Source organism: Solanum stenotomum, chromosome 5, assembly GCF_019186545.1.
Source record: "Solanum stenotomum isolate F172 chromosome 5, ASM1918654v1, whole genome shotgun sequence".
NCBI lineage: Eukaryota > Viridiplantae > Streptophyta > Magnoliopsida > Solanales > Solanaceae > Solanum > Solanum stenotomum.
In genome coordinates this window covers 63,289,092-63,306,363 of record NC_064286.1, presented here as the reverse complement: position 1 = coordinate 63,306,363, position 17,272 = coordinate 63,289,092, and the positions used below count along the sequence as shown (strand labels likewise).

General features: G+C 34.9%; 1 protein-coding gene, 1 long non-coding RNA gene and 2 pseudogenes across 4 annotated transcripts in view; 3 read left to right on the top strand and 1 right to left on the bottom strand.

Annotated features, from left to right (window-relative positions):
• Positions 1 to 17,272, top strand: part of LOC125863612 (DELLA protein GAI-like) — a 46,035-nt gene that overhangs the window by 19,026 nt on the left and 9,737 nt on the right. The window lies entirely within an intron of this gene.
• LOC125863616 (uncharacterized) overlaps positions 1 to 17,272 on the bottom strand; it is a 44,757-nt gene that overhangs the window by 20,098 nt on the left and 7,387 nt on the right. The window lies entirely within an intron of this gene.
• On the top strand, positions 1,232 to 2,870 carry LOC125863613 (DELLA protein GAI-like; annotated as a pseudogene).
• Positions 4,843 to 6,563, top strand: LOC125863614 (DELLA protein GAI-like; annotated as a pseudogene).

Genomic DNA, 17,272 nt, shown 5'->3' with positions numbered 1-17,272 from the left:
AAGTTGTGACTTTTATGAAAAGTTGGGACTTTTATGAAAGGTTATGACTTTTCCGAAGGATTGCAACTTTTCCAAATAGTTGTAACATTTCCGATAAGACACAATACACATTTGTTCACACTACCCCTTGTTGTCTATAAATAGAGGGAATTCCACTCATTTTAAAACACGAAAATTCTGAACCCCTTCTTCTTCTTCTTCACAATTAAATATTTATGTACTTTGCTCCTGTTGAGTGGCTCACTGACACTATTGCTTATTTACAGATCCTAGTATGTATTTTTACAGTCATTAATTTATGTTTATGTTATTAAGGATAAATGATAAGATGTAATAATTTTCAATTTCCTTTACATTATTGATATTTATTGCTACGTAATCTTGTATGTAAGATAATATAGTATTTTAGTTTTAGTGACTGATAGGTTTTAAATATTATTTTATAAATTCCATGATGTTAAATTTCCGCACGAAGCGCGAATAATTTTACTTAGTTAATTTTATATTATAAAGAAAAAATTGAATAACCACCAGTGGAATTTATCTTTTATTTTAGTAACCATCAAATCAAGGCTTGATTGGTAGAAAAAAAAAAGAGTTGACTCAATGGGTAATTGCCAAGAAAATGACGCGGTGTAGAATTAATGTCCAACATTTCTCGAATCAAGTCTTCATCTATGTTGTCAGAAATGTCTCTGGAAATTCAATCGAAATTTCCTCACAATTTTAGTTGGCGGTTTCAGATTGAAAGTAGAATATAATATTTGAAAAGAAGTTTTAAAAAAATAAAATTGTGTATAAATATGCATTTAATCTGAAAATAAATAGAGTAGATATTTTTGTGGGTGGAAGGAAAAAATTTCACTTGAAAACTAGTTAAAATCACTTTTTGAAATTTATAACTCTTCTTCAACTATTAAGTACTATTTTAAAAACAATTCAATATATATGACCAAACCTTCTTTTAAATAAAGGAATATTCATGTCCAAATGGGACCTGTCCATTACCTGGATTACGGTCCCCTTTTTACTTATTCAAAACGACCACGGCTGCAAAATTAAATACGATCTCTTTTCATACCTCACAAGCAGCATCTAGTTCCGGGCTCCATTTGCAAGTTGAGTGTTGTTCTTTACGCGTATGAAATGAAAGCGAAATCTCTCCGAACGCCCAAAAAGAAAAGAATAGATAAAAAAAATGGTTGACTATTTCACGACTTCACTCATTATAGGGAAGCTGGAAGGTAATAACTCCAGCAATTTATCAACAAAAAAGAAGAAGAAGAAAGATGAGTTCAGGAGAGATGTCCATGGATACAATTATGGAAGATGAAGATTCCTTTGTTTCTAATACAAATGCAATCATCTACGCTTCTTCTGATATTTCAGGCTGGACTCAGAGTTTGATCTCAGATAACAATATTCCCAATTCGTCATCTTCTACCAGTGTAGACGATCGCCAGCAGCAGATATCGACGGCTGGTGGTGGTGGTGGTGGTGATGATTCGATGATTGTATCATCAGGTGCATCTTCCAGCTGGTTTAATAATAATAAGCAAATTGATGATCAGCACGAGATTAGGATATTTAATGTTGATTTCAGAGCACTTTGCAACAACACTTGTGGTTTATTGCCGGATACTGGTCGGACAGTGAACGAAGAGACTAGTGTTAGGCTTGTCAATACGTTGATGGCTTGTGCCGAGGCGATCCAAGAGGATAACCTAAGTCTAGCGGATGTACTAATCAGTGACATAAGAAGACTTACAGTTTCACAAATTGGAGGAGCAATGAAGAAAGTGGCGACTTATTTTGCAGAGGCTTTGCATCATAAGATTCACAGATTTATTCCACAAGATATTGCTGAATTATCCCATTCCATGGACCAACTCTTGCATATGAGCTCCTACGAGAATTTCCCCTTACTCGAATTTTCTTACTTCTCAGCCAATCAATCCATTTTGAACGCCTTCGCTGATTCCAAGAGAGTACATGTCATTGATTTCAGCTTGAATCAAGGTTGGCAATGGCCAGCACTTTTGCAGGCTCTCGCTTTGCGTCCAGGCGGTTCACCAACTTTTCGACTCTCGGGAATTAGTGGCAAACCACAGCCTAATGACAGTACCGATCCCTTACAAGAAATTGGTTTTAAGCTCGCCCAATTTGCAGAATCAATTGGTGTAGAATTTGAATTTCGTGGATTCATGGTCCATACTTTAGCTGATCTTGAAGCATCAATGTTGAATATTAGACCCAGTAATGTGGAAGCAGTGGCTGTTAACTCTGTTTATGAGCTTCACCCTCTGTTTTCCACTCCAGGAGAAATTGAGAAAGTGTTGGATTTAATAAAACAAATACAACCGAAGATTGTGACCATCGCCGAACAAGTAGCGAATCACAATGGGAGTGACTTTATGAACAGGATTAAGGAAGCATTGCTTTTTTATTCAACAATGTTCGACGCGCTGGAGAACTCAAAGTCGACTCCGACCAACGATTTTTTAAACTTGGAGATGATGGAGCAGTACCTTTGGCGGGAGATCTATAATTTGGTGGCTTGCGAAGGGACTAAGCGAGTTGTGAGACATGAGACGCTGCGTCAATGGCGAGTGAGGCTTAACTCTGCAGGGTTTAATCTGGTTCCCCTGCGTTCATTTACGTTAACATAGTTATGCACGTTACTGGGCATGTTCTTAAATTTAGAGGGATATAGATTGCACGTTGAAGTTGATTGTTTTAAGATGAATTGGCATAATCGGCCGCTCATCACCACCTCTGTTTGGCGGCTATGTAGCCAAGTCTAGAGAGTCGGTCAATGAGAGAACTCATTGGATAAATTTCAGAGAAAACAATTTTCTTTCTTTGACTAATGTTAAAAAATCTTCTTTTTGCTAACACCTAGCAATGTTGTCACTTGTCAATAAGAATGTAATCCACATATTTTGGAGTGAAAGACCCTTTAGTTTCATGACTCTTGGTGCTTATTCAAGAGTCATGCTACTGCTTTTCCAAGATGAAAGCTCCTTAGTTTGAAGTTACATTTGCAAATTTGATATGTCAATTGCGCGTATAACTTGGCATTGAAGGGTTAACTCTTGTCTACCGCTATCTTTTAGATATTTAGTGGAATAATTGAGTTGCGTATAAGTTCCTGTCACAGTTCTAGCTGAGGCCATAGTGTAGGCAATTGATAGGCAAACATGACGGAAGTTTTCTGTGTACAACTGTAATTATTGAAACATTGATTCATTGAGAGAATTTCCAAAACTTACAATCTTGTTGTTATAAAAAATTGGGAAAAGGGTCTGATATACCCCTCAACTTTTCACAAATTATTTTTTTACTTTTTTATTTTTAAATATTCATGTTTGAATCGAAATAAAATTCATAGGATCACTTTAGACATTTGGGTTGATCACAACGGTATTCAATATATGTATCATTTTAAGTTTTATTTTTCATGCATAAATAGTTAATTTTATGAGATCAATACTTTATTATATACATATATATTTATATAAGTTCGAGTATGTTTTAACCTCAACTTACAAGCTGTACGTTACTTTTTCTTTTGTATGTTCTGATTTTTTTTTATAGCACAAAGAAAGTCAACTAATATATAACCAATTTAAAATTTATCATTTACAAACAAACATTATATTAAGTATTTTGAGATAAACATGCAACACACGTTCTCATAAATTAGTATGAATATTAGCAAATAATATTGTCAATGCAAATGACACCTATGTGGCTATGTCAAGCATTTTAGTGAGACTTTCATCCTGCTGAATTCTCGTGAAGTAGCACATACTCCTGGCTCCTATTACCAAACTTAAGGTATCCTTTTCAAATAGCTCATAGTATCTCTCAGACTTGATTTAAGTAGGATTAGAAAACTTATTCCTATATTATTTAGACTAAAAATAAATATCAAAATTTAAACAAATTTAGTTTTTTACTCCAACTTTGAATTATTCCAATAACAAAACATAAGTAGTTCCCAAATACTCATATTAATTTTTATTTTTGTTTCTTAATAAATATGGAAAGTAAAATGACGAGTAAAAGCGAATGAGAGAGTATAACTGCCTTGGTACCCAAACAAAGTTTGTGTGTGTCTGAGTGCATGTCAAGATCGATTTTGGGATTTCTTTACACAACAACCAAGTAATGTTGTTTTCATACAACATATCGGTATATGTCAAACGAAGAGCATATGATACTATTTCGTAACTGCTTAAACCTCTAGTTTCTACAACAGTTAATCACAACATATAAATGCAAAATTGTAGTAATAACAACTTGCTGGATTTCCAATGACTCTCTTCTACTTATCAATAATATTTTGAGATGCATTTATCAGATTGTTGCTGAAATCTCAAAGATTCCGAGCTAACACTTCGTCTCCTGCAAGCTTGCTTGGCTTATACTGACTAGAGGTGATGAATAAATACTCATTCCGTTCACTTTTCATGTCTTCAGTAAGTATTTTCATTGTAATATTTATATTAATTGATATTTTATATTATACTCCCTCCGTTTCACAAAGAATGACCTCCTTTCCATTTTAGTTAGTTTCAAAAAAATGACCTCTTTTCTTTTTTGGTAACATTTTACTTTTTGCTTTCCACGTGGCATGTTTAAGACCACAAGATTAAGGACAATTTTGTACATTTGACATAACTTTAATTTAGGACCACAAGATTCAAAAGTCTTCTTTAATTTCTTAAACTTCGTGCCAAGTCAAACCAGACCAATCTTTTTAAAACGGAGGGAGTAGCTGTTAAAAAATGATTTGGAGTACTAATTAAGAATAAAACATTAAATAAAAATGAATTTTTCTTAATATATTAAAAGTGATCTGCGAAAATAAACATTTAGATGTATTTTTGAAATAATAAACCAATAAAAATTGGATGGAGTGAGTACAAAGTTGAGTGTTGTTCTTTACGCGTATGAAATGAAAGGGAAATCTCTCCGAAATGACCAAAATAAATAAAAAAATAAAGTTGACTCAAAACTTCACTTATTTTAGAAAAGAAGCAAGGTAACTCCATCAATGTATCAATAAAAAAAAAAAGAAGATGAGTTCAAGAGAGATGTCCATGGAAGATGAAGATTCCTTTGTTTCTAATACAAATGCAATCATCTACGCTTCTTCTGATATTTCAGGGTGGACTCACATTTTGATCTCAGATAACAATATTACTAATTCGTCCTCTTCTACAGGTGTAGATGACCGCCAGCAGCAGATATCCACTGGTGGTGGCGGTGATTCAATGATTGTATCATCAAGTGCATCTTCCAGTTGGTTTAATAATTATAAGCAAATTGATGATCAGCAAGGGGTTAGGATATTTAATGTTGATTTCAGGGCACTTTGCAACAAAACTTGCTGTGGATCTGAATCTCGTGGTGGTTTACCGCCGGATACTAGTCGGATAGTGAACGAAGAGACTAGCGTTAGGCTTCTCAATCCGATGCTGGTTTTTGCCGAGGCGATCGAAGAGAACAACTTAACTCTAGCGGATGTACTAAACAGTCAAATAAGAAGTTTTTTATTTTGCAGAAGCTTTTTATTTGAAGATTCACAGATTGATTCCACAAGATATTGCTGAATCATCCTATTCCACGGACCAACTCTTGCATATGAGCTTCAACGAGAGTTTCCCCTTAACCAAACTCGCTCACTTCACAGCCAATCAATCCATTTTGGAGGCCTTCTCCGATTCCAAAAGAGTACATGTCATTGATTTCAGCTTGAATCAAGGATTGCAATGGCTAGCACTTCTGCAGGCTCTCGCTTTGCGTCCTGGCGGTCCACCAGCTTTTCGGTTCTCAGGAATTAGTGGCCAACCTAAGTCTGATGATGGTAACGATCCCTTACAGGAAGTTGGTTTTAAGATAGCCCAATTTGCAGAGTCAATTGGTATAGAATTTGAATTCTGTGGATTCCTGGCCTATACTTTAGCTGATCTTGAAGCATCAATGTTGAATATTAGACCCAGTAATGAGGAAGCAGTGGCTGTGAACTCTGTTTTCGAGCTTCAACCTCTGTTTTCCATTCCAGGAGCAATTGAGAAAGTGATGGATTTAATAAAACAGATAGAGCCCACGATTGTGACCATCACTGAACGAGAAGTGAATCACAATGGGAGTGTCTTTAGTAGCAGGATTATCGAAGCATGGCATTACTATTCAACAATGTTTGATTTTCTGGAGAAGTCAGAATCGATTAATCCTAACACTCTAGACATGGTCATGGCAAAGCAGTGCCTAGATCTAATGGTGTTAGAGATCTATAATTTGGTGGCTTGCGAAGGGACTAAGAGAATTGTGAGACATGAGACTCTGGGTCAATGGCAAGTGAGGATCAACTCTGCAGGGTTCAACCTGGTTCCCCTGACTTTAAATGCTTACAAACAGGCAGCCATGTTATTGGCCTCATTCCCAAATGCAGAGGGATATTAGTAGAAGTGAAAGATGGGTCTCTTATATTGAGCTGGCATAGTCTCCCTCTCATAGCCACCTCTGCTTGGCGGCTATGTAGTCAAGTCTAGGGAGTCTGTCAATGGCTGAGGTTGCCTTGCAGCTGTCCTGCATCATCCATTACTTAGTTTTATATGTTAACTAACACAAGAGTGTACGTACTGTTGTTACTCTTCTTTTACTATTCACGGGTATAGTATCAACTGTATCAGACAGTCCAAATTAATAATAAGATGGTTCTTTTTCTTCGAGTTATTAAGAGGATCTCTGCAGTAGTCATTAAATTTAATAACGCAAAACACAGTCTTTTGGCAATAGTCTCTCCACCTCCACGAGATAGGGGTAAGATTTGCATACACTCTACCATCTCCAGACCCTGCTTATGGGACCACACTAGATTTATTGTTGTTGTTGAGGGTAGCACCTACATGTTCCTCCTTTTATAGTATCAGAACTTATAATTGTCCGTGCTGCAATGCTATTTTCTCTATTTAACATTTGTCTTAGATTACTCATGTTATCTGCTATACCTTTCTGTTTTTAATTGTCAAAACTTTCTCTAGGCTTCAAAAATAAAAGTACTAATTGTTATTCCCAAAGGAAAAACTAGGAGATAAAAGCTGGATGTTAGTCATAGTTATCTTTCCAGAGTATTTAAGCTGAAGGTCTCAGGGATCACTAGTCACATTTGACTAAATCCCTCAACAACTCAAGGACCAAGAAGGTTTTCTTAAGAGACGTGGAATGCCCACAAGTAAAAACGAATGGGAGAGTATAACCACCCTTGGCAGTTGGCACTCGGACAAAGTTTGTGGGTGTCTGAGTGCATGTAAAGATCGATTTTGGGATTTCTTTACACAACAACCAAGAGACGTTGTTTTCATACAACCTATCGGTACGTCACACGAAGAGCATATGATACTATTTCGCAAGTGTGTCAGCTTTGAAAGTGTTGTGTTACTTTAAACAAAGAAGGTAGAGCTTAAACCTCCTACCTTCTACAACAGTTTCACAAAATATGAATGCAAAATTGATATAATAACAACTTGCAGGATTTCCAAAAACTCTGTTCTACTTATCAATAATCTCTCTGAATTAATCTCTAAAAATCTCAAATGATGAATAGCCAAATGATGATTTGATTTTATCAACAAAGTTGAAGCTATTTGTGTCTTCTTTTAGTACTGTATTGATCATTTAATCATTTTCAGTTAAATCTTATTTTCGAGTTGTTTGTGAATTTTCTCAGGGATAGTAATTGCATTTGTATTAGTAATTCTATTGTTATCAACTAATATTTGAAATATACCTGTTAGATCGAGAAAGATTTTGATAATTGACAAATAGAGGAACAGATGAAAGGAACCGGTTGCGCCGACATGTTCCTTTGAGACCGAATCCGCTAGGATAAGGAGAACGTCAACCACGCGAATTAGAAGTTATAAAGCGGTGGAGGGGTTGCTTTTTCGACAAGAAACCAGTGCAAAAAGGTTTCCTTTCATAAAAAGAATTCCTTCAAGGAAGAGGAAGCGTGCATAAAATTAGTTTACAAGAATTTCCAAATTCCACACGGATAAGGAAACATAGTTGAAGTAGGAAGGATTCTTGGTCTACTTAGTCTATAAATAGAGCAAGAATCTTCCAACGAAACTTGCGCACTTAAACAGAGAGTTACAATCAGAATTCAATCAAATAGAGGGAGTTCATATTTGAGTGATTTCTGATTATGAAGTGCAGCCAACGCAAGAAAACAAGAATTGAAGAACTGATTCATAGGCTTATGTTTTATAGTTCTTAATTAGTCAAGTTTGCGTGTATTGAGTTTTTATTGAGTTGTATCTTTAATTCTTTCTAGATCCAGTGAAGTATAAACTGGAGTAGGAATAAAGTCTTCAAGTTGGGGAGACTTAAAGACTTGGGAACATAAACCTTTGGGGGTTTGTGTTGGAGGTTAGGAATTAGAGCTAGTTCCTAGGATTGCAAGAGTTGTAATTTGAATTCATAACTTGAAGTGGGGGTCGACGATCTAGTTGGTTGTTGGTGTCTAGGAATTAGAGTTTATAATTCCTTAGGTTACATAGGTTTGTAATCTTTTGTTGAGGCTCAAAATTTAATGAAGTAGAGTTAAATCCTACAGAGGTGTAGGTCGTGGTTTTTTACCCTTTATGAGTCGGGGTTTTCCGCGATAAAATATTGTGTCATTACTTTATTTGTTTTACATAACGTAACTGATGTAATCTGCAAAGGAACAAACAGAATATTCTTGTTCCTTAGGCAAATTTGTGGGTCGGTATTCCAATAATTGGTATCAAAGCATGTTATATTTGTAGAGTCTAATAACTCAAAGATAAGATCACTATGAATTCTGCACATCCTCTTGGACACAGTGAAGGTCAACACATCAACATACTGCCATTATTCAATGGACATTACTACGCATGGTGGAAGGCGAGAATGAAGGATTTTTTACAAGCCAATGACTATGAATTATGGATGAGAGTAACTGATGGTCCTCTTATTCCTATGATGAAGGATGATGTATGGAAAGTCATTCCAAAGCCCAAGGCTCAATATGGAGAAGCAGATTATAAAATGCTCGCAAAGAAAGCTAAAGCTAAGTGCATCCTTGTATGTGGACTTGGACCTGACGAGTTCAATTGCATCTCTAGTTGTACTACAACGAAACAAATTTGGGACACAATAGTCAATGCACTTGAAGGAACTCCCCAAGTAAGAAAATTTAGAATTGCTAGAGTATGCACTGAATATGAAACATTTAAGATGGAGAATGGTGAATCACTTCAAGATATGATTACTAGATTCACTACTATTATGAATGAACTGGTGTCTTTGGGAAAGATATACACTACTGAGGAACTTGTTGATAAAGTGTTAAGGACTCTACCTAAGTCATGGGAGATCAATGTTACTGCAATTAGAGAATCAAAGGATTTGACAACCATGAGTTCAGATGAACTTGTAGGGAATCTAAAGACTTACGAGATGAATATTGATGAAACAAAAATGAATGGAAGAAACAAAGATGTGATTTTCTCTTTCAAAGCAACTGAGAGTGATGAATCTGATCTGGATGATGAGGAAATAACCATGATCAGCAAAAACCTCAAAAAACTCTTCAAGAAAGGTGGAAATTATGAGAAAAAACTGCCCCCAAGCAAAGAAAATGAATCTGGAAACGCTATGTATACTACTTGGGGAACAAGTTCAGACAACTCAAATGAAGATGATGCAAAAGATATGGCTTTAATGGCCATGGAGGACTCTGAACTAGACTCTGAATCAGACACTAAGAAAAGAGAGGTAAATCTTCTTGTCCTTAAAAATAAACTAAAATGTTTTTCAAAGAAAAAATTATCTTCCCTTATTTTAACTCTTATAGATAATGTTCAGGAGTTGGATGAAAACAAAGATCAGTTATTGGCTTCCTTGACCAGTTTAAAATTTGAATATATTGATCTTGAAAAAATTAACTCTGATCTTAAGAAAGAAAATCAATTCCTAAAGGAACAAGTACAACAACTTGATTCCTGCACTTAGGCTCTCAAATTTGAAATTTTGAAACAAAGTGTTAATGGGAATATGAAAGGAAAAAATAGTGGTGACCAAATCAGATGTGACCAAGATCTAAAGAGGTTAAAAGATGAACTATTTTCTGAAAGGGAAAAATCTAGAAGAATAAATCTTGACCTGGCTAGAACTAAGTATGAGCTTGAGAGGGCAAACAAATGGACTCAATCCTCAATGATTGTGACTCAGCTCAATAATAGAACACATAACACTAAATCTGGAATAGGTTTTGTTAAAGAAGTTCCTAAGAAAACTTCTTATTTGTGCACACATTATGGTAGTATTGGTCACTCAAGGGGTACCTACCCAATAGTTATAACTCACATGAATAAGAACTTCAAAGTTATCTCAAATAGAAAAACCAACCCTGTTAAAGGAAAGGAATCACATCAAAGGAACAGGTTGGGGCAAAAGAAAAAATCTTAAAGTGTTTCACCAATATGGATTAATAGAGATCTCATTCATCCTTTTTATCAATACAAAGGACCCAAGCTAGTATGGGTTCCTAAATCTAACCTTTGAATTTTTAGGAAAAGTGAGAGGAAGTAGGCAACATTCACCAATGAACACATGTTGCTCCAGACGCATGATTGAAACAAGAAGAAATTTCTCCCACTTGCAAAAGAAAAGGATGGAATAATAGCTTTGACAGTAATAAAAAAAAATTGAAAAAATGGGAAAAAGATTAAAGAACACAAATTGAAAGAAGGCATCATGTTGAAGGAATGAACCAAAATCCATTCAGTATATTACAACTTTGTAATAAGATAAACAAGCCTGCAGGATCATGATGAGCTATCAATGGTCTTTAAATCAATTATGAAGAAACATGTGAAAGAAACAGGTCCAACCTATGTAGTATCTAATAATTAGGAACATGAAAAGCCATATGAGGCGCACTCAGATGATCAGATCAGAGTGTGTAAACTACGAGTCCATCAATCTAGAAGGATGATCAACTTAGGATAACACTTTAAAAAGGAACAATATGAAACTTGGATCGATGATTAAGATCACATGAGTATCCGTCAATGGCTAATGAACATTGCGCATACTGCCCTCTAATCTTGAATTTTATGCTCAATCTTGTACATTAAGTTGTATGTCTCTATACTACTTTTAAAGTCAAGTCACTCATGCACTATAACATTGTATTTGCAACTGTCACAGGAGAGAGACTTAGTAAAATTGGAGCAATATTCAGCATTATCCAGCGATCTAAGGTATGTATACTACAATTGTTCATGAATAAATATAGAATCAATGCACTTGAACCTGTTCCTGCCACTTGTCCCAAAAGATATATTCATGTCTATTTTCAGTGTTGTCTAAAAGGAAACTCTTCATCTCAAAGGACTTTAAATACCACTAAACAAATATCTTATTAAAAGGCCATTTAAAGTCTTATCATAGTGTGTGTCTACAACTCACACCCTTCTCTTTCATAAACATCTTATCCAAGAAATCCTCTTTTTCTAAAGTTGTGGAATAAAGTGTTCTTAAAAAAAAAAACATGTTCATGCTTGATTAATTTCAATTTATGGTTCTTAATGATATTCTTGGAGATTCTAAGTGTGATAGTCTATCTAATGTTATGATTGAGATGACTTCGGTGGATGATACTTCTACTTTTGTGCCTTATAAAATAGAAGTTGTAGTGTAGAAATTAGGTAGTGTTGGTTTTTAGGGGGAATCTGTATATGGTGTGTCTAAAATTACTGAGGAAGTTTTGAAGGATGTACCATGTGAGGGGGAATATTTTGGGGACCCTACAGTTGAACAAAGTTCAGTTGTTAGGCTCAACTCGGGTGCATCTAGTGAGGGGGAATCAATGGGGGACCCCTCTATCGAACTTAGTTCTTCTATTGGGATCCATATTAACTGGGATTTAGGGTTGATATAAAACAATTATTATAGTTGGTGTTGCACTTGATAGTACCACGTCTAAGGAACATATTGAGAGAACATGTTCCTCTACAAATGATGCTGAACAAAATTTGTTCTTCTTACTGACTCAATTGAAATTAAAGATGACTCTATTGAAATTAGAGTCGTGAACTTTGGGAAGCAGATAGTACTCTTAGGCAAATTTGTTCCTCTTACTAACTCAAATGAAATTAAAGATGACTATATTGAAATTAGAGCTTTGAATTTTGGGAAGTGGACAGTACTCTTAGGCTAGGTGATTACTGATTTTGAGGGTTAGAGATGAGTGAACTATTGTTTCTCCGGAGGGTACAGGATTGATTGAACCAGTTCCTTAAAAATGATACAAAATGGGAAAAAATAAGTTGAAATTGAAGTCATATGTGTCACTCACCAGAATGTCATGGACCAGCTGCATATGAACTATAATCTTGAACATGTAGGCCTGCTAAAGAAAAATAAAACACAAAGCTCAAGGCTGAGCTTGCATAGACCAAGGCTACCTTTGAAATTGAGCAGACTACTAATTTTGTTAATCCAAAAGTTGTTTTCTGTGTTGCTGAAAAAGAACTTTTATTTACCCTCTCATGCCCAATATTTTGCTATTACTTAGCCACTCTAGCCTTTGACTTCTCAATTTTTTTTCTCATCACAAGTGCTTGATTCTATCTTTAATTTTGATTACATTTGTGGTGTATATGCTTTTTTATTAATGCTATGTTGAATTTGAGTTTCAGGTTCATGTCTATCTCATATGTTTGTGCAAATGCTTTGCTATAACTAACTGAGTTCTTGATTTTTAAGTGTTTGCGTAGGTGATAGCCCAGTGGCCATAAGTATCGAATTTGCTTCTCTGAGTGTGGTGTATGCCTTCACAGTGTTTTATGATGTCAAAAGGGGGAAGTGTATACTTGTGTAATATTTATAACCCAATTGGTCTAACTTGATCATCTAATGTGTTTGCTTTGTGTATTGAGTTTTAAGAAACTGACATATAACATAAATTGATATATTCACACAAGAAGCAATGGTTTGTCATTATCAAAAAGGGGGAATTTGTTAGATCGAGAAAGATTTTGATAATTGACAAATAAAGGAACAACTGAAAGGAACCGATTGCGCCAAAATGTTCCTTTCAAACTGAATCCACTAGGATAAGGAGAACGTCAACCACGCGAATTAGAAGCTATAAAGCAATGGAAGGGTTGCTTTTTCTACAAGAAACCAGTGCAAAAAAGTTTCCTTTCATAAAAAGAATTCCTTCAAGGAAGAGGAAGCGTGCATAAAATTAATTTACAAGAATTTCCAAATTCCACACGGATAAAGAAACATAGTTGAAGTAGGAAAATGATTCTTGGTCTACTTAGTCTATAAATAGAGCAAGAAGCTTCCAACGAAACTTGCGCACTTAAACAGAGAGTTACAATCAGAATACAATCAAATAGAAGGAGGTCATATTTGAGTGATTTCTGATTACGAAGTGCAGCCAACACAAGGAAACAAGAATTGAAGAACTGATTCATAGGCTTATGTTTTATAATTCTTAATTGGTCAAGTTTGCGTGTATTGTTTTATTTAAAAAATAATAGTTTAGACTGATTTTAGAGTCGCCACTTAATTTTTAAAGAAAAATCAAGAAAACTAATTTTCAAAAGATTAAAAACAGCAAATCGATTGAAAATATTAAAAGGGGGTTCGGGGTTCATATTAGCATTTCGGAAAGAATTTGAAAGCACCTGAAATGTCCGCTAACTTGCGGTTATCCGACAATTAAAATATTTGGCTAACAATAAACATGCTTAACTAGTTACCGAATGAACGAATTTTATAACTTAAAATCATTTAAAAAGGAAAAGGGAATATATTATTGTCCAAGTAGAGAAAAGCTTCTAATTTTTTTAGAAATTAATTTGGAAAGACAAGTATACTTAGTTATGTTAAATGAACTAACTCAAAATGGGTGTTCTTTGGGGAATTAGGAGTTAAGAACCTTAAAATTAATTAGCAAATAAGCATGTACTAACAATAAAATTAACACAAAATATATAATAAGGAGAGAGGGAGATTTGGGCTCAAATCTGGTTTTCTGTCCGCCTGGGCCAGCACTTGGACCTAATTTCATTTTGAGCCAAAAGGCCCGATTTTTGCCACCTGTCCTAAATTCTAACAAGACAATAATCAGTAAAATAACAAGGGCTTAGGCCCAAAAATAACAAAATACAACTTTTGGAATTAAGAGTGGGTCTTTGGCCCAATCTTTTCACATTTTTTGATATGCTGCATATTATTTCAGGCTCCGGAAGCTGTACGTTGATTTTCAATGGCTGGCTGACTTGAAGAATGATTTTTGGGCTGATATGGCTTGAGAGCGATGCGGGATAGAAGCTAAAGTCCATAGGACTCATTCGGAGAGATTACATGCACCAAAAGATAACATATAAGAACCAATACTAGTCAAGAAAAAGAAGAAAAAAGAAAAAAAGAAAAAGAACAAAAAAAGAAACTCAAGATTACCACCGCACCAATATCCTAAGTCAACAATTAATGCTTACACAAAATCCATATTTTTAGCATTTTTCACAGAGAAAGGCAAACAAATCTTTAAATAACAAAGAGGATAAGCAAAGTATTGGAATCTCAATATATAATTCATGCTTAATTCAACTTAGATCCTGATCATATTTAAAACTAAAACTAAATTAACATCTTACCAAACTGGACCTCTAAAGCCAACATGATTCACCCATTATAGAAGATGACACTAACTTCCAAACTTAACCATTACTAAAACTTGAAAATTTGAACAAATTAACATGAGCATCAATTTTGGAAGAGGGCATGAACTGGAGCAAAAGAAAACTCAAAACAAAAGGCTACAAAAATTCACNTAGTCTATAAATAGAGCAAGAATCTTCCAACGAAACTTGTGCACTTAAACAGAGAGTTACAATCAGAATACAATCAAATAAAAGGAGGTCATATTTGAGTGATTTCTAATTACGAAGTGCAGCCAACACAAGGAAACAAGAATTGAAGAACTGATTCATAAGCTTATGTTTTATAGTTCTTAATTAGTCAAGTTTGCGTGTATTGTTTTATTTAAAAAATAATACTTTAGACTGATTTTAGAGTCACCACTTAATTTTTAAAGAAAAATCAAGAAAACTAATTTTCAAAAGATTAAAAACAACAAACCGATTGAAAATATTAAAAAGGGGTTCAGGGTTCATATTAGCATTTCGAGAAGAATTTGAAAGCACCCGAAATGTCCGCTAACTTGCGGTTATCCGACAATTAAAATATTTGGCTAACAATAAGCATGCTTGACTAGTTACCAAATGAACGAATTTTATAACTTAAAATCATTTAAAAAGGAAAAGGGAATATATTATCTAAATGTCCAAGTAGAGAAAAGCTTCTAATTTTTTTAGAAATTAATTTGGAAAGACAAGCATACTTAGTTATGTTAAATTAACTAACTCAAAATGGGTGTTCTTTGGGGAATTTTGAGTTAAGAACCTTAAAATTAATTAGCAAATAAGCATGTACTAACAATAAAATTAACATGAAATATATAATAAGGAGAGAGGGAGATTTGAGCCCAAATCTGATTTTCTGTCCGCCTGGGCCAGCACTTGGACCTAATTTCATTTTGGGCCAAAAGGCCCGATTCTTGCCACCTGTCCTAAATTCTAACAAGATAATAATAAGTAAAAAACAAGGGCTTAGGCCCAAAAATAACAAAATACAACTTTTGGAATTAAGAGTGGGCCTTTGGTCCAATCTTTTCACATTTTTTGATATGCTGCATATTCTTTCAGGCTTCGGGACCTGTGCGTCGATTTTCAATGGCTGGCTGACTCGAAGAATGATTTTTGGGCCGATATGGCCTGAGAGCGATGCGGGATAGAAGCTAAAGTCCATAGGACTCATTCACAGAGATTACATGCACCAAAAGATAACATATAAGAACCAATACTAGTCAAGAAAAAGAAGAAAAAAGAAAAAAGGAGAAAGGAAAAAGAAAAAAAAAGAAACTCAAGATTACCACCGCACCAATATCCTAAGTCAACAATTAATGCTTACACAAAATCCATATTTTTAGCATTTTTCACAGAGAAAGGCAAACAAATCTTTAAATAACAAAGAGGATAAGCAAAGTATTGGAATCTCAATATATAATTCATGCTTAATTCAACTTAGATCCTGATCATATTTAAAACTAAAACTAAATTAACATCTTACCAAACTGGACCTCTAAAGCCAACATGATTCACCCATTATAGAAGATGACACTAACTTCCAAACTTAACCATTACTAAAACTTGAAAATTTGAACAAATTAACATGAGCATCAATTTTGGAAGAGGGCATGAACTGGAGCAAAAGAAAACTCAAAACAAAAGGCTACAAAAATTCACATTTTTATGAATTTTACTGCAAACTTATATCAGAATAATGGGCAAAGAGAAAACATGACAATAGCTCAAACACTTCATTCAAAGCAGCATATACTAGAAAGACCGAGAGATGGAGAAAGTTAAGTTGACGGGTCAAATACCATTTACACCACATATGATTCACCACATAGGCTAGACTTGAAACCGTAGACCTATGCGAATAACAATATTGACAGTAACGAACTAAAGCAGCACACTAGAGGCTTGATGACAATATATATGAAATAACACAATCTCAATGACAATCAAGAAAGGGAACACAACAAGAAAAACAAACTCGAATAGAGTAGCGGAGAAAACACCAATGAGTCTCTAAAGTTTTGACCCGATATTAGGACTAACTTACGGAAACGAATGAGAGTACATACAACATGCTAAGAACGTCATCAACCCAACAACAAATAACAACTAATAGCCACAATACAGAGGCTTTCAAACATCAAAGTGCTACTTAGAAACATACGAGGAGACGAGGAGAACATTATATAAAGGGGGCATTACCTTTTCCGGGCAGCGAACTAGGACAGGACGAACTTGGAGCGTTCTGTTCCACCACCAGCGACTTACAGAATTCCAACGGGCGGCGGGGGTAGTGTTCGGAAGAAGAAGCTGGAAACGAGACGCTCTTTAGAATACCTGTTGATTTTGGTGTCTATTTTTAGGCTTCAAAGAAACTTATGTGTTCACTGTATAGTATCCCTTTCCTTGACTCAAAATTTCCCAATCGAAAAAATCGGAAATCCCCTTAGCAATGCGGGAGAGGGAGGTATTTGTAGATGAAATTAAGGCAGAAATTCTTGGGGGGG